Consider the following 23,361-nt stretch of genomic DNA (forward strand, 5'->3'; position numbering starts at 1 on the left):
TCCCTGGCCTGCCTGGTATGTTTCTTAATTTTCATGATGCTGTTTGATCCCTAAAATTCTCAAACAAGCCTCTAAGGCCTTCATTGACCAGCTGTTGTTATACTGAGTATAATTTACACACAGGTGGAAGTTGCCTTGCTGCACTCATCAGGAGAGCTTTAGGGTAAGAACGCACTTTGCTTTTTACCTGCTTTTTTGCTGCTTTTTCAACTGCATCTTTTAATGCCAAAATGGATGTGTTCTGCTTTTCAAGCAAAGTCTGTGGGAATTTGGTTTTCTAAACCGCACTATACAGTTCAAACTGCAGCCTTTTTGTGGCAGAAATTAGAGCAAAAACCCAGCTTTGCAGTGCAAAACCCAAATGGCAAAAACAATTGACATGTCAATTGTTTTTGCCATTTGGGTTTTGCACTGGTGTTCGGGTCTATATTGTGCAGTTAAATAAATAAATAAGTAAAATAAATTGATTTAGGGTCCCCCAAATTATGATACCCAGCACGCATAAAGCCACGGCTACAGGATACAGCACCCAGCCGTGTGCTTATCTTGGCTGTGTATCAAAATAGGAGAAACAGCATGCAGCTTTTTTTTTTTTTTTTTTTTAATTATTTAAGTAAATAATTTTAAAAAGCCAGCTTGCGACCCACCCACAATTTTGATACCCAGCCAAGATAAAATCAGACAGCTGGGGGCTGGTATTCTCAGGCTTGGGAGATCCATGCTTATTGGAGCCCCCAAGCCTAAAAAAAAGCAGCCTGTAGCCACCCAGATTTGATGCATCCATTAAATGCGACATTCCCAGCACTTTACTTGGCTCTTCCCGATTGCTGTGGTGTGGTGGCAATCTGGGTAACGAGTGGTTTATCATTATTTATTTTAATACACAGCCAAGATAAGGGTATGTTTGGAGGCTGCAAACTCAGCTGTATGTTTTATCTGTCCTCGGTATCATAATATGGTGGGACCCTACATACATTTATTTATTTATTTTTACTGTATGGTTTAGACCTGCAGACTGGATCTGTGATTGTAAACGTCAGACACGCTGTTACTCAGCATGGGGGCGTGTCTGACTGCAACCAATCACAGACGCTGGTGGGCGGGGGAATCAGTACATATGCAATGAAGGGTAATGAGTGGCCCCGGAAGTGAATAGGAGGCCGCGGAAGCAGTTACAGCTGCGCCAGTGACATGGTAAGTAGAGTGTGCTCGCTTTATTATTTTTTTCTTCATTATTACTTTATTTTTTTATTTCCCGAGTGAGAGATCCGGATCAATACCCAGAATTCCCTGAGAATTCAGGTTCGGGCCTGGCACATTGGTGCCTTTGAACCCGCGGGGGTCAGACTTTACAGGCCGGGTCCATCCATCACTATTTTTCACCCATTAAATAAAAAACACATTGTCAAAAACGCATCCAAAAACTCAACAAAAATGTGGGGATCTGCCACCTTGGATCTAATCCTTATAAACAGGGAGGTAATGGTTGAGGAGGTAAAGGTGGCTGGGACTCTAGAAGGCAGCGATCATGCTATCATAGAATTTTGGATAACTAGAGTAGGAAGACCTGTGAAGACTCAGACTTCAAGGTTGGATTTCAGAAAGGCAGATTTTAAGGGACTCAGAAAAGGATAGGAAGAATCCAATGGCTGGATGTCCTTAAGGACAATTTCTGTCCAGGAAGGATGTGAAATTTTGAAACATGAGATTCTAAATGCACAATTGTTAACAATCCCTAAAAGAGGGAAGAATAGGAAGCAATTAAGGAGACCAGGATGGATGAACATAGAACTTAAACACACGCTAAAAAGGAACAAAGAAATATTTATAAAATGGAAAGGGGGAGGCATATCTAAAGAATATAATGTACTCTTCAGAACCTGCAGGACATGCATCAGAATAGCTAAAGATGATAATACAGTAGGTCAAAGGCAATAAAATAGGATTTGGGGGGTATGACAAAGGTAAAAGAAAACTAAAGACTGCTATAGGATTTTTACAGGATAAAAATAGTGAAGTGGTAAAAAATGATGGAGGACTGTAATGAGTAAAAATGGCAGGACCTGAACGCTACAATCCACTAAACCACACAATAGGAAGGGATAAGAAATTTAAAAAAGAAGTGGATTACAAGGAAAAAGGATCATTAAACTTCTTTTTTTAAATCTTTATCCTTTCCTTTTGTGTGTTTCAAGGGATTGCAGCACCCATGTACCACCGTTTTAGCCATTACAGTCCTATGCCGCCGGCTCCCTCTTGGGAGGTTATCCACTCACCTCTCTGTACGGTGCTCGTCTTTTGAACATCACGCACGAGCAGCAATTGCTGACCCAGATGGGAGGTAATAGCTGGTGAGACCCGAAACTCATTTCTTGCCGACGGCTGTGCGATGAACATTGACGTTCATCGGTCCTGCAAACCACGGTGTCCTCCTCGCTCCTTGCATTCTGCCCGTAGGGTTCACTGCGGATGATCTGCAACCCTTTTACCTGCTGGCCAGTGGGAAGCATCGTAACCGGTGGATCCTATCCCAGGACCTTTGTTTCAAGTGGAATACAGTGTTGTGCCTGCCGCATAACTTATCCAGGTGAGTGGACACCGCATATATTTGACTTCTAATTTGTCTGGGATCTACACAGAAGTGCTTCTCTTTATTTGTTTTAAAAAAATTACGTAGAAAAGACCGAACATATAAATTCCTATTTTGTATCTGTTTTTTCTAAGAAGGTAAATGTAACATCAACTAATCTCCACTGTACTATTGAAGGAATAAAAGAAATCAGGCTATCTATAAACAGAGATAGTGAGGGAATACTTAGCTAACATAAATTAATTCAAGTCTCCAGGTCCAGATGAATTAAACTCCAGAATACTGATGAGATAGCAGAGGAAATTTCTGAACCACTCTTCATAATTTTTGATAATTCTTGTAGAACAGGTGAAGTCCCAGAAGACTGGAGAAGAGTAAATGTTGTCCCCATCTTCAAAAAGGGGAAGGAAGTGGACCAATGGAACTATAGGTCTGTAAGCCTGACTTCTAAATTATAACAGATCTTTGAACAAATTATTAAACAACATGTATGCAAGTACTTGGATGAGAATAAAGTGATTAACCAGAGCCAACATGGGTTTGTAACTAATAAGTCATGTCAGACTAACTTAATTTTCTTGTGTGACAGAATCACTGACTGGGTGTATAATGAATATGCAGTAGATATATTATATCTTGACTTTAGCAAAGCATTTCACATAATATTTCATACCATCCTTATTGAAAAAAGTGACTAAGTATGGATTGGAAAAGGCAACTGTTGGGTAAATGCATAATAACTAATTTAGTGATCAGACCCAAAGACTGGTCATAAATGGCTGCACATATAGTTGGAAGAATATCTAAAGTGGGGTACCACAGGGATTGGTCCTGGGACCTGTGTTGTTCAAGATCTTTATCAATGATTTAGATGAAGGAATTGAGGGTATTCTTATTGAATTTGCTGATGACACAAAGCTAGTAGGGATAGCTAATACTAGAGAGCAGAGAGAGAGGATTCAAAAAGATCTAAACAACCTGGAACTGTGGGCAGTATCTAACAGAATGGTTTTTAACAGGGAGAGATGCAGAGTCCTATATCTGGGCAAGAAAAATGAAAAAGCATATAAAGAATGGGAAGAATAGGGCTAAGCAACGATCACAGACTGAACATGAGTCAATAGTGTGATGCAGCAGCAAAAAAGGTAACACAATTATGGGATGTATTAACAGAAGCATACAGTCTAGATTATGTGATGTAATCATCTCCCTACACTCCTCTTTGGTCAGACCTCATCTAGAATATCATGTCCAGTTCTGGGAACCACACTTTAACCCCTTCACGACCATGGACGGATATATCCGTCATGGAGCGTGTCCCGTTAAGCCCCGCCCCCTGCCGCGGGCAGGCGGCGTTGATCGGCACACATATCAGCTGTTTTTAACAGCTGACGTGTGTCTGCATGTTACGAGTGGAATCGCATTCCACCCGTAACATTAACCCCTTACATCTCGCTGCCAAAGTCTGGCAGCAAGATGTATATACGCGCGGTGAAGATTTTCACTTACCACCGCCCCCACCGGAAGTCACATGAGTGAACACGTGACTTTCGGTGGTTGCCATCGTAGCACAGGGTCATGTGATGACGCCTGCAGCTATGAAGTTTCACTTTCGTTTTCCCTCGGTCCGGAGCAGAGTGAAACAGGAAGTGACTGTATCTGCTGTTTACAGCTGTATAGCTGTGATCAGCAGATAGATAAGAGCGATCGGATTGCTGATCGCTATAGCCCCCTAGGGGGACTAGTAAAATAAAAAAAAAGTAAAAAAAAGTTTGAAAAAATAAAAAAAAATAAAAAAACCTAAAAGTTCAAATCACCCACCTTTCCCCCCCATTGAAAATTAAAGGGTTAAAAAATAAATAAATATACACATATTTGGTATCGCCGCGCTCAGAAATGCCCGATCTATCAAAATATAAAATCAATTAATCTGATTGGTAAACGGCGTAGTGGCAAAAAAATTCCAAACGCCAAAATTACGTTTTTTGGTCGCCGCAAGTTTTACGCATAATGCAATAACAGCCCATCAAAACGTAGCATCTGCGCAAAAATGGTACCATTAGAAACGACAGCTCGAGACACAAAAAATAAGCCATTACTGAGCCATAGATCCCAAAAAATTAGAACTCTACAGGTTTCGGAAAATGGCGCAAAACGTACGCCACTTTTATTGGACAAGCTTGTGATTTTTTTTTAACCCCTTAGATACAAGTAAACCTATACATGTTTGGTGTCTACAAACTCACACCGACCTCAGGCATCATACCCACACATCAGTTTTACCATATAGTGAACACGGTGAATAAAACATCCCAAAAACTATTGTGCGATCACACTTTTTTTGCAGTTTTTCCACACTTGGAATTTTTTTAGCTGTTTTCCAGTACACCATATGGTAAAACTTATGGTTTCATTTAAAAGTACAACTTGTCCCGCAAAAAACAAGCCCTCATATGGGAAGATTGACAGAAAAATAAAAAAGTTACAGCTCTCGGAAGAAGGGGAGCAAAAAACAAAAACGCAAAAACGGAAAGTGCCCCGGGGCTGAAGGGATTAAAAAATACATCAACTAACTGGAGTAAGTTCAGTAAAGAGCAACCAGAATGGTGACCTGTCTACAAACTATGTCCTATGAAGAACAGTTAGGCTATGTGCTCACGTTGCGTTCTGTCCCTGCAGAAATTTCTGCAGCGATTTGAACAGCACACGTGCGCTTCAAATCGCTGCAGAAACAGTACGTACTGAAAAGCCGATTCCATGTGCTCTGGATGCAGCCCCTCCCATAGACAGAGCGGTGGCTGCATGCAAAGCGCATGAAAGAAGTGACATGTCACTTCTTAGAACGCAGATTGTGCTGGGGACGCAGGACGCAAGCAGTTACGCTGCAGGGCAGATCGCAGCGTAATTGCATGCAATACGCACACGTGGGCACAGAGCCTAGGGTACCGTCACACTTTAGCGACGCTCCAGCGATCCCACCAGCGATCTGACCTGGTCAGGATCGCTTGTGCGTCACTACATGGTCGCTGGTGAGCTGTCAATCAGGCAGATCTCACCAGCGACCAGTGACCAGCCCCCAGCGATGCGTGGAAGCGATGCTGCGCTTGTTAACTAAGGTAATTATCGGGTAACAAAGCGCTTGGTTACCCGATATTTACCTTGGTTACCAGTGCACACCGCTTAACGCTGGCTCCCTGCACTCGTAGCCAGAGTACACATCGGATTAATAAGCAAACCGCTTTGCTTATTTACCCGATGTGTACACTGGCTACGTGTGCAGGAAGCAGGGAGCCGGCACTGGAAGCCTGAGAGCGGCGGATGCTAGTAACCAAGGTAAATATCGAGTAACCAAGCAAAGCCCTTCGCTTGGTTACCCGATATTTACCTTGGTTACAGCTTACCGCAGGCTATCAGAAGCCGGCTCCCTGCTCCCTGCACATTCAGATCGTTGCTCTCTCGCTGTCAAACACAGCGATGTGTGCTTCACAGCGGGAGAGCAACGACCAAAAAATGAAACAGAGCAGTGTGTAACGAGCAGCGATTTCACAGCAGGGGCCAGATCGCTGCTCAGTGTCACACACAGCAAGATCGCTAATGAGGTCACTGGTGCGTCACAAAAACCGTGACTCAGCAGCGATCTCGCTAGAGATCTCGCTATGTGAGAAGTACCCGTTAAAGGATTTGGGAATGTATAGCTTGCAAAAAAGAAGACTGAGAGGAGACTTAATAGCTGTTTTCAAATATTTAAAGAGCTGTCACACTATTCTAATTTGCACAAGAAAAGACTAGAAGCAATGGGATCAAATTGATAGGGAGGAAACACAGATTAGGTATTAGAAAAAACTTTTTGACAATGAGGGTGATCAACAAAGTGGAACAGTTTCCCACAAGAGGTAGTCATTTCCCCTTCAATTCAAGTCTTCAAAAAGAGAATGGGGAGGCATCTGTGTGGGATGATATAGTGAATCCGGCTGTGAGCAGGGGGTTGGACCAGATGACCTTGGAGGAACCTTCCAACTTTAACATTCTATGATTAAATATGCCAATTAGGTGACTTCTGGGGCCGACTCAGGCTTTTATTTAGGGGTATCAGACTACAGGTGACTGAATACAATTTCACGTCACAATTTTCAGATTTAGATTTTTAAAATATTTTAAAAATTCTGTATCATTTCCTTTGCACTTCACAAATACTTGCTCAGTGTTGGTGTATCACATAAAATTCCAATAAAATACATTTATGTTTGTGGGTGTAACGTGAAAAAAAGTGGAAATGTTCAAAGGGTATGAATACTTTTTCACTGACACTGTATATAAAGTTTCTAACACACATCACAATAATATTAAATAATAATTTATTAGGAGGAAGGTTGAACTAGATGGACCTAGGTCTTTTTTCAACCTAAGTAACTATGTAACTATGTAATACTAACATAGTCTAACCCATGTCTAAATGCTGTTTTAGAATATATGGATATCAAAGAAATGGTTCACTCACAAAGGGACAGTTATTCATGAGCAGATATTTCTGTGAATGACCTCCATGTAATGATACATTTTACCTGCAGCTGTATTCATTTTTAGAGGGGCATATACATTACCCAAATATCACTATCACAACAAAGGAAAACGGAACCGGGAACATTCTTACATTCTTTTCTGTTAAATGCCTTTCCTTTTCCTCATATGCATATATTTTCTAGTTATATTTGTTTAATCATTTTCATTTATTTTGTTAGTTGAATTTTTGCCAAATTGAGATGATGTCAGCCTCTGTCCATTGTGTGGCTTCCTTTCGGGTTCATTGTTCCTCTTGCTGACAGATCTAAGGCCAGTTGACTGCTGGGTAAGGCGTTTTGTCTCCAGTTACACAAATGGTTGATATTTTAGCTTGATTCCTCATTTTTGTGCCATTTAAAGAAAGATTTTTATTTTTACTAGTCAGTTAATAACTATGTGCCATTGATGCAATTGTAAATGTATGGTCCTTAAGGGCGCTTTACACGCTGCGACATCGCTAGCGATTGCTAGCGATATCAAATGCGATAGAACCCGACCCTGTCGTACATGCGAAATTTGGTGATCGCTGCCGTAGCGAACATTATCGCTACGGCAGCGTCACACGCACCTACCTTTTCAGCGACGTAGCTGTGACCGCCAAACAATCCCTCCCTCAAGGGGGAAGGTGCATTTGGCGTCACAGCGACGTGACCGCGACGTCACTAAGTGGCTGGCCAATAGAAGCGGAGGGGCGGAGATGAGCGTGACGTAACATCCCGCCCACCTCCTTCCTTCCGCATTGCCGGCGGCCACAGGTAAGGAGATGTTCGATGTTGCTGCGGTGTCACACATAGCGATGTGTGGTGCCGCAGGACCGACAAACAACATCGTACCGGCAGCAGCAACGATAATAAGGAAATGAGCGACGTGTCAACGAGCAACGAGTTTTCATGTTTTTATGCTCGTTTATCGTCTCTCATTTGTGTCACACGCTGCGATGTCGGTAACGGCGCCGGATGTGCGTCACTACCGACGTGACCCCGACAATATATCGTTACCGATATCGCAGCGTGTAAAGCCCCCTTTACTCTTGCAGTCAATCAGTCGCAGGTTGGTGTTTACAGTCATGGCCAAAAGTTTTGAGAATGCTACAAATATTAATTTTTACAAAGTCTACTGCTTAAGTTTTTCTAATGGCAATTTGCATATACTCCAGAATGTCATAAAGAGTGATCAGGTTAACAGCAATTACTTGCAAAGTCAATACTGGCTAAAAAAAATGAACTTTAACCCCCAAAACACATTTCAACATCATTGCATTCTTGCCTTAAAAGGAGCAGCTAACATTGTTTTAGTGATTGTTCCATTAACACAGATGTGGGTGTTGATGAGGACAGGGCTGGCGATCAATCAGTCATGATTAAGTAAGAATGACACCACTGGACACTTTAAAAGGAGGCTGGTGCTTGGTATCATTGTTTCTCTTCAGTTAACCATGGTTACCATGGTTATCTCTAAAGAAACACGTGCAGCCATCATTGCTCTGCACAAAAATGGCCTAACAGGGAAGAGTATCACAGCTACAAAGATTGCACCTCAGTCAACAATCTATCGCATCATCAAGAACTTCAAGGAGAGAGCTTCCATTGTTGCGAAAAAGGCTCCTGGGCGCCCAAGAAGGTCCAGCAAACGCCAGGACCATATCTTAAAACTGTTTCAGCTGTGGGATCGGACTACCAGCAGTGCCGATCTAGCTCAGCAATGGCAGCAGGCTGATGTGAGTGCTTCTGCACGCACTGTGAGGCGGAGACTCTTTGAGCAAGGCCTGGTTTAAAGGAGGGCAGCAAAGAAGCCACTTCTCTCCAGAAACAACATCAGGGACCGACTGATATTCTGCAAAAGGTACAGGGAGTGGACTGCTGAGGACTGGGGTAAAGTCATTTTCTCAGATGAATCCCCTTTTCGATTGTTTGAGACATCTGGAAAACAGCTTATTAGGAGAAGAAGAGGTGAGCGCTACCACCAGTCTTGTCTCATGCCAACTGTTAAGCATCCTGAAACGATTCATGTGTGGGGTTGCTACTCAGCCAAGGGAATCGGCTCACTCACAGTCTTTCCTAAAAACACAGCCATGAATAAAGAATGGTACCAGAATGTCCTCCAAGAGCAACTTCTCCCAACTGTCCAAGAGCAGTTTGGCGCCCAACAATGCCTTTTCCAGCATGATGGAGCACCTTGCCATAAAGCAAAGGTGATCACTAAATGGATCATGGAACAAAACATAGAGATTTTGGGTCCATGGCCTGGAAACTCCCCAGATCTTAATCCCATTGAGAACTTGTGGGCAATCATCAAGAGACAGGTGGACAAACAAAAAACAACAAATTCTGGCAAAATGCAAGCATTTCTTATGCAAGAATGGACAGCTATCAGTCAGGATTTGGTCCAGAAGTTGATTGAGAGCATGCCAGGGAGAATTGCAGAGGTCCTGAAGAAGAAGGGTCAACACTGCAAATATTGACTTGCTGCATTAACTCATTTGAACTGTCAATATAACCTTTTGGTACTCATAATATGATTGCAATTATATTTCTGTATGTGATGTAAACATCAGACAAACACAATTAAAAACCAGAGGGCAACAGATCATGTGAAAATATTATTTTGATGTCATTCTCAAAACTTTTGTCCATGACTGTAGGGTTAGAAGACAGAGGCACATTATTACTACTACTGTCCTCTCATCTACAGCATACACAAAAACAAAGATTAGAGTAAAGGCCGCTTTACACACTGCGATATCGGTCCCGATATCGCTAGTGTGCGTACCCGCCCCCATCTGTTGTGCGACACGGGCAAATCGCTGCCCGTGCCGCACAACATCGCCCAGACCCGTCACACATACTTACCTGCCCGGCGACATCGCTGTCACCGGCGAACTGCCTGCTTTCTAAGGGGGCGGTCCGTGACGCGTCACAGCGACGTCACTGAGCGGCCGCCTAATAGCAGCAGAAGGGCGGAGCTGAGCGGGACGTAAAATCCTGCCCACCTCCTTCCGCATAGCGGCCGGGAGGCAGGTAAGGAGAGCTTCCTCTTTCCTGCGGTGTCACACGGAGCGATGTGTGCTGCCGCAGGAACGAGGAACAACCTCGTTACTGCTGCAGTAACGATTATTGAGAATGGACCCCCATGTCACCGACGAGCGATTTTGCACGTTTTTGCAACGATGCAAAATCACTCATCGGTGTCACACGCAACGGCATCGCTAATGCGGCCGGATGTGTGTCACCAATTCCGTGACCCCAACGAGTTCGCATTAGCGATGTCGTAGCGTGTAAAGCCCCCTTAACACAAAAAGAAGAAAAGCAAACAAAAACAAAATAAAAAACACTGAAAAGCAATCCATCAGAAAAACATATTATAATCACATTATTATAACTTTATACACATATCTTGAAGTTACTGAAACAAAATAGGGAACACATTTTGACACTTTAAAGAGAACCAACCACCATGTAAAAGAAAGGCAATGCCATACTGGCACTAGCATGGTGATTAAAACCATACCTTCACTTTTCAGAAGGGATCTTTGATTGCACAAAAAAAGTTGATAAATGTCCAGAAATTGGTCCATTCCTTGATTGACGTGTTCAATGGGGCAGGCCTTTGTGGGTCAGATCCTTTATGTAAATTTCTCCTCTGACATCCTCATGGCTTGCCCCTCTTCTTTATTCAAATTTCACACAGCACTGTCATTGCCGCTGTTGGCAGCTTGTGTGCATTGCTAGTGTAATGATGTCTTCATTAAAATGGTGCCAAAATCAGCGCATGCGTGTACCACTATCTCTAGCACCATTTTATTGAAGACACCGTGGAGAAGACTATGAGTGGCATCGGTGTATGCGCAGATTTATTTATTTATTTTCATCTGCGCATGAATATGACTATCAGGCTGGTGAGTTCCAGTCACACGCATCATAGCTTAAATGATAGAAAACCGTTTTCAACAGGCATTATCCAGGATGATCAGGTGACGGGTCCCATTTGAACTCCTGGTTCCAATGGCATACAGATAATTTACAGGGAAACATGGATAAAGAAGTAGACATGCATGCACTTCTCCTCCCAACTATTCACCTAAGGCCTGTTTCACACGTCAGTGAAAAATGTCTGTTTTCCACTGACGTGTTAAAAATGCACATGTCCCTCCATGTGCCATGATTCATGGCACACGTGGGTTGCCATATGCTATCCGTGATCTGTCATCCATGATCAGTGATAGCACGTGGAATTAATCTCACCTGTCCCTGTTCCTGCTGTCCGTGGTGCTGAACTCTCCGACTCTGCTGTTTCCTGCCGCCGCTGACACCCGCTGCAGCTACTTCCAGGTCGGCTGCTCCATGCATAATTGAATATGCATTAGAATAAGTAGCTGGGCTGGAAGCAGGAGGCAGCAGCGGCTGAACACAGCGTCGCTGGAGAAGGTGAGTATAAAAAGCTTTTTATTTAAATGTATAGTGCCTACAAGTAGTATTCAACCCCCTGCAGATTTAGCAGGTTTACACATTCGGAATTAACTTGGCATTGTGACATTTGGACTGTAGATCAGCCTGGAAGTGTGAAATGCACTGCAGCAAAAAAGAATGTTATTTCTTTTTTTTTTTTTTTTTTTAAATTGTGAAAAGTTTATTCAGAGGGTCATTTATTATTCAACCCCTCAAACCACAAGAATTCTGTTTGGTTCCCCTAAAGTATTAAGAAGTATTTCAGGCACAAAGAACAATGAGCTTCACATGTTTGGATTAATTATCTCTTTTTCCAGCCTTTTCTGACTAACTAAGACCCTCCCCAAACTTGTGAACAGCACTCATACTTGGTCAACATGGGAAAGACAAAAGGAGCATTCCAAGGCCATCAGAGACAAGATCGTGGAGGGTCACAAGGCTGGCAAGGGGTACAAAACCCTTTCCAAGGAGTTGGGCCTACCTGTCTCCACTGTTGGGAGCATCATCCGGAAGTGGAAGGCTTATGGAACTACTGTTAGCCTTCCACGGCCTGGACAGCCTTTGAAAGTTTCCACCCGTGCCGAGGCCAGGCTTGTCCGAAGAGTCAAGGCTAACCCAAAGACAACAAGGAAGGAGCTCCGGGAAGATCTCATGGCAGTGGGGACATTGGTTTCAGTCAATACCATAAGTAACGTACTCCACCGCAATGGTCTCCGTTCCAGACGAGCCCGTAAGGTACCTTTACTTTCAAAGCGTCATGTCAAGCCTCGTCTACAGTTTGCTCATGATCACTTGGAGGACTCTGAGACAGACTGGTTCAAGGTTCTCTGGTCTGATGAGACCAAGATCGAGATCTTTGGTGCCAACCACACACGTGACGTTTGGAGACTGGATGGCACTGCATACGACCCCAAGAATACCATCCCTACAGTCAAGCATGGTGGTGGCAGCATCATGCTGTGGGGCTGTTTCTCAGCCAAGGGGCCTGGCCATTTGGTCCGCATCCATGGGAAGATAGATAGCACGGCCTACCTGGAGATTTTGGCCAAGAACCTCCGCTCCTCCATCAAGGATCTTAAGATGGGTCGTCATTTCATCTTCCAACAAGACAACGACCCAAAGCACACAGCCAAGAAAACCAAGGCCTGGTTCAAGAGGGAAAAAATCAAGGTGTTGCAGTGGCCTAGTCAGTCTCCTGACCTTAACCCAATTGAAAACTTGTGGAAGGAGCTCAAGATTAAAGTCCACATGAGACACCCAAAGAACATAGATAACTTGGAGAAGATCTGCATGGAGAAGTGGGCCAAGATAACTCCAGAGACCTGTGCCGGCCTGATCAGGTCTTATAAAAGACGATTATTAGCTGTAATTGCAAACAAGGGTTATTCCACAAAATATTAAACCTAGGGGTTGAATAATAATTGACCCACACTTTTATTTTGAAAATTTATTAAAATTTAACTGAGCAACATAACTTGTTGGTTTGTAAGATTTATGCATCTGTTAATAAATCCTGCTCTTGTTTGAAGTTTGCAGGCTCTAACTTATTTGCATCTTATCAAACCTGCTAAATCTGCAGGGGGTTGAAGACTACTTGTAGGCACTGTACGTGTTTTTCTGGTACGTATTTCATGGATCACGCCATAGTGTGGTCCGCGGGACATCAGTGATGCCAGAAAAAAATGGACATGTCTCCGGGAGGAACACACAGACACGGTGTACACCGCACAGAGCCACGGTCAGTGAAAAATCACTGATGTGTGCGCAGACCCATTCATTTTTAATGGGTCTGCGTATGTCCATGATTCTAGTACGTATAAAAAACTGTCATATACATACCAGAATTAATGACGTGTGAATGAGGCCTAAAGTGGTTTAAAACATCAGATGCTTTTAAGGAGAAGAAAGTGCATATTTATATACTGCTATATAATTTTATACCAAGATAGAGTATTTTTCAGTCGTATATTGCCAGTCTCTAGATATGGGCCAATTCAAACGTGTTCTCTACTGTTAGGAAATAATACCAGGAATCGAGTTTTGTAATACACATGCTGAGAAAACTCAAATCCTGATTGTGGTTTGTTTGCTCATTCACATCACGCACTGTAAAGACGATCCTATGGACAAATTCTATCTTTTCATGTCTATGCACACAAAACAAAAAAAAACAAGATTGCAAACTGGATTAGGAAGATAAACTTTACCGAAAATGATCCAAACAGCACTTGTCAAAGTGTTGCCAATATATGAACACAACAAACAAATGTGTTATGTCGTTCTGGCTGAGTATGCAGGAAAACAAGTTTGTTGCATGCTTTTAGCATGTGATTGACAGGTATGACACAGTACTGATGTCATATGCACACCATTCTAGGCTACGTGAGCACTGGATACTAGTAAAAATCCTGTGTTATGCTTGATAAAGGTCACGTATTTTAACAGGTACTATAAGAAGTAGAAAACCATGATTGCAGTTTAAGGCTATGTTCACATGTTGCGTTTGTGCTGTGTATTTGTGTGACGCCCTGGCAAAACCAGGTAGTCACACAGTTTTAGGCCCCCGCATAACACCGCTCCCGCACAGGGTTAACCAGCCAACAAAATCCTAGTCACCCCCTCAGGGAAGGACAGACACACCAGTGGGCGGGACCAGGTGGAAGGAAAACACCCACCTAGGGGTCGGAGAGCCCGGGGCGGGAAAAACAGCAGATGAGTCTGGGAGTCAGAGAGTTGAGTTTGGAATTAAGTGGAGACAGGAGTGGAGGAGTTGAGCTCAGGCAGTCAAGGCCTGAAGTTCAAGCTGACAGGTGCCAAGGTCAGAGCCCTGACACATTGGCTAGGTGGCAGACAGTGGTCAGCGCCAGCATGAGACGGGAAGACGGCTCAGCAGATCCGAGGTGGACCGGGGCAGGGTTGTAGCCCGCCGGTACCGACACCGGAGAACCAACCCGGAAACCGTGCACACAAGGGGGTACTCGGACCCTGAAGCCAGGACCAGCACCGACGGCCTAGCTAATTAACCGATTGAGGGCAGGATTCCAGGTCCTGTCCCAACCTAAGTCCCGAAAAGTAGACAACCACCCACAGAGAGGGATAGGGCATCTGCCAGGGCCCGGTAGATCCCACGGGTCAGTGTCTGATGGGCACGGCTCCCAACCAAAGGACCGGGAGAGGACTCCTGCGTTACTCACCGGGAAGTCTGCACAAGAAAACACAAAGTGCAGATGAAAGGGGCATTGACCTCCGGCCCGGGTGTGGGACCAGATACACTCGTCTGCGGCAGCCGGCCACCATCACCTTGGTTTACCAAAGGACTTGTGAGATTTATTCAACTGTGAGTAACATACGCTATCATCCCCTGCACAGAGACATTGGCCCCGGGGCATCCATCTCTGCCCACGGAGGGGTTAACATCCAGCTGCCAGTCCATCGCCCCCGGGAGCCCCACAGCACCAGCGGTGATGCTACATCTCACCACACACCGTGGGTGGCGTCACAGACAGTACAAATCTCAACCATGTTAACACATGTGTGTGTGTGTGTGTGTGTATGTGTGTGTGTGAGTGTGTGTGTGTGTGTGTGTGTGTGTGTGTGTGTGTGTGATTTCTGGAATCATAGGTTTTGCTGGTAATGTAAAAAGAAGCTTTTTATGTGCATTTATTTTCATAAATCTCATGAAAAAACATGCAAAATGATGCAATGTGTGAACATAGCCTTATTTCTACAATAATTAACTGATACTTGGGAACAGTAAAGTGATAAATGTGGCTCAGTAGACAGCTCTCTTGTCCTATAGTCCTGGGTCATAGATTTCCTCTTGTTTTCTCAGGCTCTTCAGAACATAAAAAATATAATCTGTTTGGCTTAATACATAATCTACTTTTCATAAAGTCTTGAAAATCTCAAAGTCCAATCATATTTACCAAGTTAAAAGTTACCAAGATGTTTGAGCAAAAATTAAACATTCAGCAATAAAGTAATTATAGAAAAACTCCTGTAAAGATCCATAGGATCACATATTAGCTAGTTGTTTCAAGGCCATTTTAATGCAAGAATCCAGCACTGCACTTGGTGACAGCCTTAAAGGGGTTGTCCACTATTTAGATGTTGATGACCTATCCTTTGGATAAGTCATTGGTATCAGAAAGCCAGATATTTCCGGTTCCCACTTCGGCCGTTTGTACAGTGTACAGACTTAGAACAGCAAGCTTCAACCAGTGTGCCATCAGGGAAACATAGCGTCCCTGGCCACAAGCAATTGTCCACATGTCGGTTGTTAAGTGGACCTACCCAGTAACTAAGTTGGTGCAGGAACAGGTAATGTTATGGGAGACGTGTTGGCGAAGGTGGGGATGGCACATCGGGAAAAATAATGGTGGTTGTGAACTGAGTAACGAGGGATGGCCACTGCCATAAGGTTGCAGAAAGCCTCAGTGTATACAAGCCTAAATGGCAAAATTTCCAGGTCAGTCTGGAAATGTGCCAGTTTAGTGTTTGGGCCTGTGGGTGGGTGGGTGGATGGGAAATGATGTTTGCATAGCTGCCAACCGTCCTGGATTCAGCAGGGCTGTCTCAATTAGAGGGCTCAGTCCTGCTGTCCTGGAAGTCAGAGCTTTTGTCCTAACTTCCTCTCACCTCTCCTTGCTGCTCCATAGTTCCTCCTCCTCTGCATGCGGGGCCGACATCTCTTCAGTGCATAAATTAAATTAAATTATCCATTTTTCTTGATGACCTTCTTGTTAGTAGGCAGCAACTCTACCACTGAGCCACTACCCAGACTGAGAGATATAGGAGGACTTGGTAATCTTGACCAAGGCAGGCAGGGAACCGAGAAGCAGATTATTCAGCTAGATAAAGCTATATCTGTACACAACAGTGTATCTCTATGACCACTAGTGGACACAGACAAGAGAGGGTTCCCTGTGCATGAGAAATATATGAGCCCTTTGCAGCCCAAGAGCTCATCAAAACAAAAAATTTTTCACTTGCTGTGGATGTAGAATGGGCCCGTACCCTTCTGAGTCCCTGTGTGGTAGCACAGGTTGCGCCAATGGTTTGTTCGGCCCTGTCTATGTCCCTGCATTCTAGAGGAGAAGAAAAAGTCAGATTTTTTTTCCTGCCTATTAAAACTACTGTAAAATAATTACAAAAATGTCATTTTTTTTCTTTATTCCTCAACTCCCGGGAACTCGAACCAATATTCTTCAAACATATACTTGAAGTTCTGTTGTAGCCTCTGACTCAACATGCATATTATTCTTGCACATAGAGATACATTGTACATAGCAGTAAATTTCTATGTACTGCAATCTAGAGGGAGAATAAAAGTTTTTTTTCTTATAAAATTACTAAAAGGTAATAAGAAAAATAGAATAATATAATTTTGAATGCACTTTTTAAAAAAAATGAACATAAAAAATAAGCAAATAATATGGACATGTTTGGTTCCCTGCAATTGTAAAAATCCGCACAATACGGCTATCAGATTATTTAGGAGGATCGATAGTTTGTCCCTCTGTCTGTTCTTCCAAAGTTGGGAGGTATGTATTTGTGTTCCAAGGCCTGTGGTAGAGACCGCTGTACCCTGCACTGGGACAAAGAATCAGACGTTGTTGCTGATGGTGCTTGCGAATGTGCAACAAAAGGTGCTTTTGACCCACCTAGTCGGGTGTTTTGAGAACATTAACGCACGAACTTCCCCTGAGGAAGTCAGATTAGCGACGAAATGTGCGTTGGGAAGAAGACATACAGCTCTAAAAGACCCTGTATCAGGTAATTACCCCTTCGGTCATACTGCTTTATTGAATAGCTTTAGCTGTGGGACTGCTATTAGCACTATTCGGCCTTCTAATACTAAACAACTATCATGCTGATAATTTAGCAATACCATTTTTCTGGGCATGCACTTGTTTATTTGTCATACACTGTATTATTAATTATTATTTGAGTTTACATGCATTTTTTTGATTAATACATCACTATTGTCATTTTCATCAGGCTGTTCAAATATAGTATATTTCCCAGCTATTTATTACCTTCAGTGGTCCCATACCTTACATCATATTCTGTTTTGCCTTTTGAGAAACACTGTCTTTTAATGCACTTGTAATCCTAGTTACTGTAATAGGGAATTATCTTAATTTTATTGAATAAAATACGTGTTTTAACATGAATTACTTTGCTTATAGTGTCATTTCAATCCGCATGAATAGCGAAGCAATTTTTACTATTTCATGGGAGTTTTTTTAAATATGTATCTTATCGATGACACCTAATCTAGTGATTTTTTTTATCATGCTTTGATAACTTGTGTCTGAGCATGCTGGTGGTGGTCAGGCTGATAGTGGTCAGCTTGGCATAGCACTGGTTACAAATGACCTCTTTTTTATCGTCTGCATTTTCTCTAAAAAAAAACACCTATACCCTTGATCTGGGAATTTGCAGCATATGAGTGCTATGGGGAACAGATGTGTCGCGCCCAGGGATATGGGGTACTCGGTCCCGGGCAGTGTTTCTCTTGGGAATGTCACGGTGGTGGCCGTTGCCCGGTTCCGCGCCCTGGGCCCTTTTTGTAATGGGGTAATTTATAGGGAAGAATAAGATAATGTTCACATGTGACGCCACTTGTGGTGTTGCGGCTAAGTGTAGGGAGCCGCCGCTGCAGAATGTCTGTACTGGGGCTGGTGGTATTGGCAACTGGAATAGTAGACCCTCCGCAAGTAGGGTTTTGCCCCAGAGGGTGTATGGTGCAGTGGGCGTCGGAAGGAGATAGTCCACACAGGTGTTCAGTGCAACTGGTTTACTCACTGCTGGTAGATGTTGACTGGTTGCTCGAGGCCGACTGGTTTCGCCTCCAGGTCCCCATTGTCCCAGTGCCAGTTTGGTTCTCTGGTACTCTCTTCCCCTGCACCTGTCTCTGGTAAGTGAGTCCCCGTGGTATAGAACAACTGGGGGTCCCCGTCCGGTGGTTTGTCCCTTCTGTCCACCTGACAGTAGCATGAACCCTGTTGGGTTGGAGTCTCTGGTCCTGTACCCGGTTCTCCCTTTGCTACTGAGTCTTTGGATTCTTTAGGGACAGCAAGGTCTTTGATGGTCCCCTTGCTGTGCAGGTGTTGACAGGTTGGCTTGAAGCTCTTTCCTGTCCTAGGGTCCTGTACCCTGTCGGTGCGTAATTCCAGCAACCACTTCTCCTGGGTACCAGGTGACCATCAACCCGAGTCAGGATGTTGCTTTACCTCCACTCCTCGCCTCCTGCTACAGTCTTTCTCACTACTCTCCACAGTCTGTCCCTCCCACCTGGTCAAATAGTGGACTGGATTGGCTCCACCTCTAGGCGGCCACCCATTGGTCCCACCCTAGCTGGGTACAATTGTATGGGGGATTGTGGTGGAAAACTGGGATTACCTGGGTTTTTGTTGGTACCGTCACTGGGGTTCTGGGTCCCTAAGGGGGTGGGCCCTGCATCATTGTGGGGATACAGAACCTTGTAGCAACTTGATGGTCTCAGGGGTGCTACAGATGCCTGCCTTCTCCTTCTGGCCACTCCCCTGCCTCTTCCTGCCTGTTGCATTGCTGTGGATCCCTCCCCCTCTGCGCTGTTGTCCTTGTTGTTTATGGTACCTTTCCAGGTTGGGTCATTGACTTCATTGTCCACCTTCTCATCATCCACTTCTGCACTATGATCCTCCTGACTTGTTGACTTAACAAAATCACTGCTGGCAACTGTGTGTCATCATCAACTACCACTTGAGACACTAATTGCCGTTACCCAACGTTGTCTTCTTCTGACCTTGGCTGCTCAAATATTTGGGCATCACTGCACATGATCTCATCAAGTCCCTTTTGAAATGTGCAGGGCAAGAGATCAGAATCATTAAATGGAAATGTAAAAACCTCCTTGGAGTGTCCAAGTGTGGGTTCTCTTGTCTCCTGGGACTTGCCATGGTGGGAGGAAAGAGGATCAGAGTGAGGATCATGTGGTCCAAACTCTTGGCTAGTGAGACTGGACTGTGTGGAAGACAGGGTGGTGCTGGGAAACATATTGGAAGCATTATCTGTCATCCAACCGACCACCTGTTTGTACTGTTCTAGCTTCAAGAGAGGTATCCCATTTTCCCCTGCAAAAGTGGGACAGGAAGCTGGGTCTTGTGGATGAACATGTTTGTTGTAATCCCGATGCAAACACAGTTTCAGCTGGCCCATGGCCTTAGCCTCTGTGTGCACCATCAGCATCACGTCCACTCCTCTCCCTGCGCATTTTAAGTTACTTATATAATACAGTTAGGCAGGGCCGGATTAAGGTTGGTGGGGGCCCCTGGGCAGAAAATCTGGTGGGGGCCCCATAAACGTTAACATTTTTAGCCATAACAGTAGAGCGCGAACTGTAGCATTTAGATATAAATTTAATGAACATTTATCTTCTCCTGTTCTGCCACATTCAGATTTACAGGACTACAATACAGATACAGTCCAGGATCACTCACAGCCGTCACTTATACACACAGTACAATACAGATACAGTCCAGGATCACTCACAGCCGTCACTTATACACACAGTACAATACAGATACAGTCCAGGATAGCTCACAGCAGTCACTTATACACACAGTACAATACAGATACAGTCCAGGATAGCTCACAGCAGTCACTTATACACAGTACAATACGGATACAGTCCAGGATCACTCACAGCTGTCACTTATACACAGTACAATACAGATACAGTCCAGGATAGCTCACAGCAGTCACTTATACACAGTACAATACAGACACAGTCCAGGATCACTCACAGCTGTCACTTATACACACAGTACAATACAGATACAGTCCAGGATCACTCACAGCCGTCACTTATACACACAGTACAATACAGATACAGTCCAGGATCACTCACAGCCGTCACTTATACACACAGTACAATACAGATACAGATGTGGCTGTGTTGCATGATGGCCATCACTAACAGACATGACTGCACACCATGCACACTGACACAGCACTTCTGTATGTACATCACAGGAGGGGCTAGGGCCTACAATATATACATTACAGGAGGGGCAGGGGGCATAGACGTTACTGGGGGGGCATAGATGTTGCTGGAGTGGCAAACAGCTCTGGTGGCGTACACATTACTGGGATGGGTGGCTTAGCGCTCTGGGGTGCCGCACACACTGCTCTGATTCATATATACACACACACAGCTCTGCTTCACACACACACACAGCTCTGCCACACACACACACACACTCACACAGCTGCTTCACACACACAGCTGCTTCACACACACACACAGCTCTGCTTCACACACACACACAGCTCTGCTTCACACACACACACAGCTCTGCTTCACACACACACAGCTCTGCTTCACACACACACACAGCTCTGCTTCACACACACACAGCTCTGCTTCACACACACACAGCTCTGCTTCACACACACACACAGCTCTGCTTCACACACACACACAGCTCTGCTTCACACACACACACAAATACACAGCTGCTTCACACACACACAAATACACAGCTGCTTCACACACACACACACACACACACAAATACACAGCTGCTTCACACAGCTCTGCTTCACACACACACACACACACACAGCTCTGCTTCACACACAGCTCTGCTACACACACACACAGCTCTGCTACACACACACACAGCTCTACTTCACACACACAGCTCTGCTTCACACACAGCTCTGCTTCACACACAGCTCTGCTTCACACACAGCTCTGCTTCACACACACACATCTCTGCTTCACACACACATCTCTGCTTCACACACACACATCTCTGCTTCACACACACACACACATCTCTGCTTCACACACACACACATCTCTGCTTCACACACACACAAATACACAGCTGCTTCACACACACACACACACAAATACACAGCTGCTTCACACAGCTCTGCTTCACACACACACACAGCTCTGCTTCACACACACACACAGCTCTGCTACACACACACACACACAGCTCTGCTACACACACACACAGCTTTGCTACACACACACAGCTCTGCTTCACACACAGCTCTGCTTCACACACAGCTCTGCTTCACACACACACAGCTCTGCTTCACACACACACAGCTCTGCTTCACCGTCCTCCTGCTGCTGTTCCGGTGCCGCGGCCATCCTCCTGCTCCGGTGAGTCTCCTCTCCTGGCCACGGCGCCAGTCTTCTCATATGCGGCCGCGGCGCCGGTCTTCTCATATGCGGCCGCGGCGCCGGTCTTCTCATATGCGGCCGCGGTCTTCTCATATGCGGCCGCGGCGGCGGTCTTCTCATATGCGGCCGCGGCGGCGGTCTTCTCATATGCGGCCGCGGCGGCGGTCTTCTCATATGCGGCCGCGGCGGCGGTCTTCTCATATGCGGCCGCGGCGGCGTCCTGCTGTGACGGCCGCGGCATTGGACCCCACAGCAGAGCAGGGAGCAGGCATACCTCTGACCCCGGAAGTACAAACTACTTCCGGGGTCAATCAGCGTCCTGCGCCCGCAGTTTGTTCTTGCGTCTTAGAGACGCAGATACAAATAAATGTAGGTGCGCGCCCCCCCCCCCCCCCCCGAAAACACAGCTGATTTATTAGACTGTCTTTACGGAAAGGGAGAGGGTGTGAAGAAAAAAAAAAAATATTGCTGATGGGTGGCAAGTATGGCCCTGGTGGTGGGGGCCCCCTTGGAAGCTCTGATGGTGGGGGCCCCGGGGCTGATGCCCCGCCTGCCCCGCCTATAATCCGGCCCTGCAGTTAGGTCCAGAAATATTTGGACAGTGACACAAGTTTTGTTATTTTAGCTGTTTACAAAAACATGTTCAGAAATACAATTATATATATAATATGGGCTGAAAGTGCACACTCCCAGCTGCAATATGAGAGTTTTCACATCCAAATCGGAGAAAGGGTTTAGGAATCATAGCTCTGTAATGCATAGCCTCCTCTTTTTCAAGCTACCAAAAGTAATTGGACAAGGGACTCTAAGGGCTGCAATTAACTCTGAAGGCGTCTCCCTCGTTAACCTGTAATCAATGAAGTAGTTAAAAGGTCTGGGGTTGATTACAGGTGTGTGGTTTTTCATTTGGAAGCTGTTGCTGTGACCAGACAACATGCGGTCTAAGGAACTCTCAATTGAGGTGAAGCAGAACATCCTGAGGCTGAAAAAAAAGAAAAAATCCATCAGAGAGATAGCAGACATGCTTGGAGTAGCAAAATTAACAGTCGGGTACATTCTGAGAAAAAAGGAATTGACTGGTGAGTTTGGGAACTCAAAAAGGCCTGGGCGTCCACGGATGACAACAGTGGTGGATGATCGCCGCATACTTTCTTTGGTGAAGAAGAACCCGTTCACAACATCAACTGAAGTCCAGAACACTCTCAGTGAAGTAGGTGTATCTGTCTCTAAGTCAACAGTAAAGAGAAGACTCCATGAAAGTAAATACAAAGGGTTCACATCTAGATGCAAACCATTCATTAATTCCAAAAATAGACAGGCCAGAGTTAAATTTGCTGAAAAACACCTCATGAAGCCAGCTCAGTTCTGGAAAAGAGTTCTATGGACAGATGAGACAAAGATCAACCTGTACCAGAATGATGGGAAGAAAAAAGTTTGGAGAAGAAAGGGAACGGCACATGATCCAAGGCACACCACATCCTCTGTAAAACATGGTGGAGGCAACGTGATGGCATGGGCATGCATGGCTTTCAATGGCACTGGGTCACTTGTGTTTATTGATGACATAACAACAG

This window comes from Anomaloglossus baeobatrachus, chromosome 3 (genome assembly GCF_048569485.1).
Source record: "Anomaloglossus baeobatrachus isolate aAnoBae1 chromosome 3, aAnoBae1.hap1, whole genome shotgun sequence".
In the NCBI taxonomy this organism is placed as follows: domain Eukaryota; kingdom Metazoa; phylum Chordata; class Amphibia; order Anura; family Aromobatidae; genus Anomaloglossus; species Anomaloglossus baeobatrachus.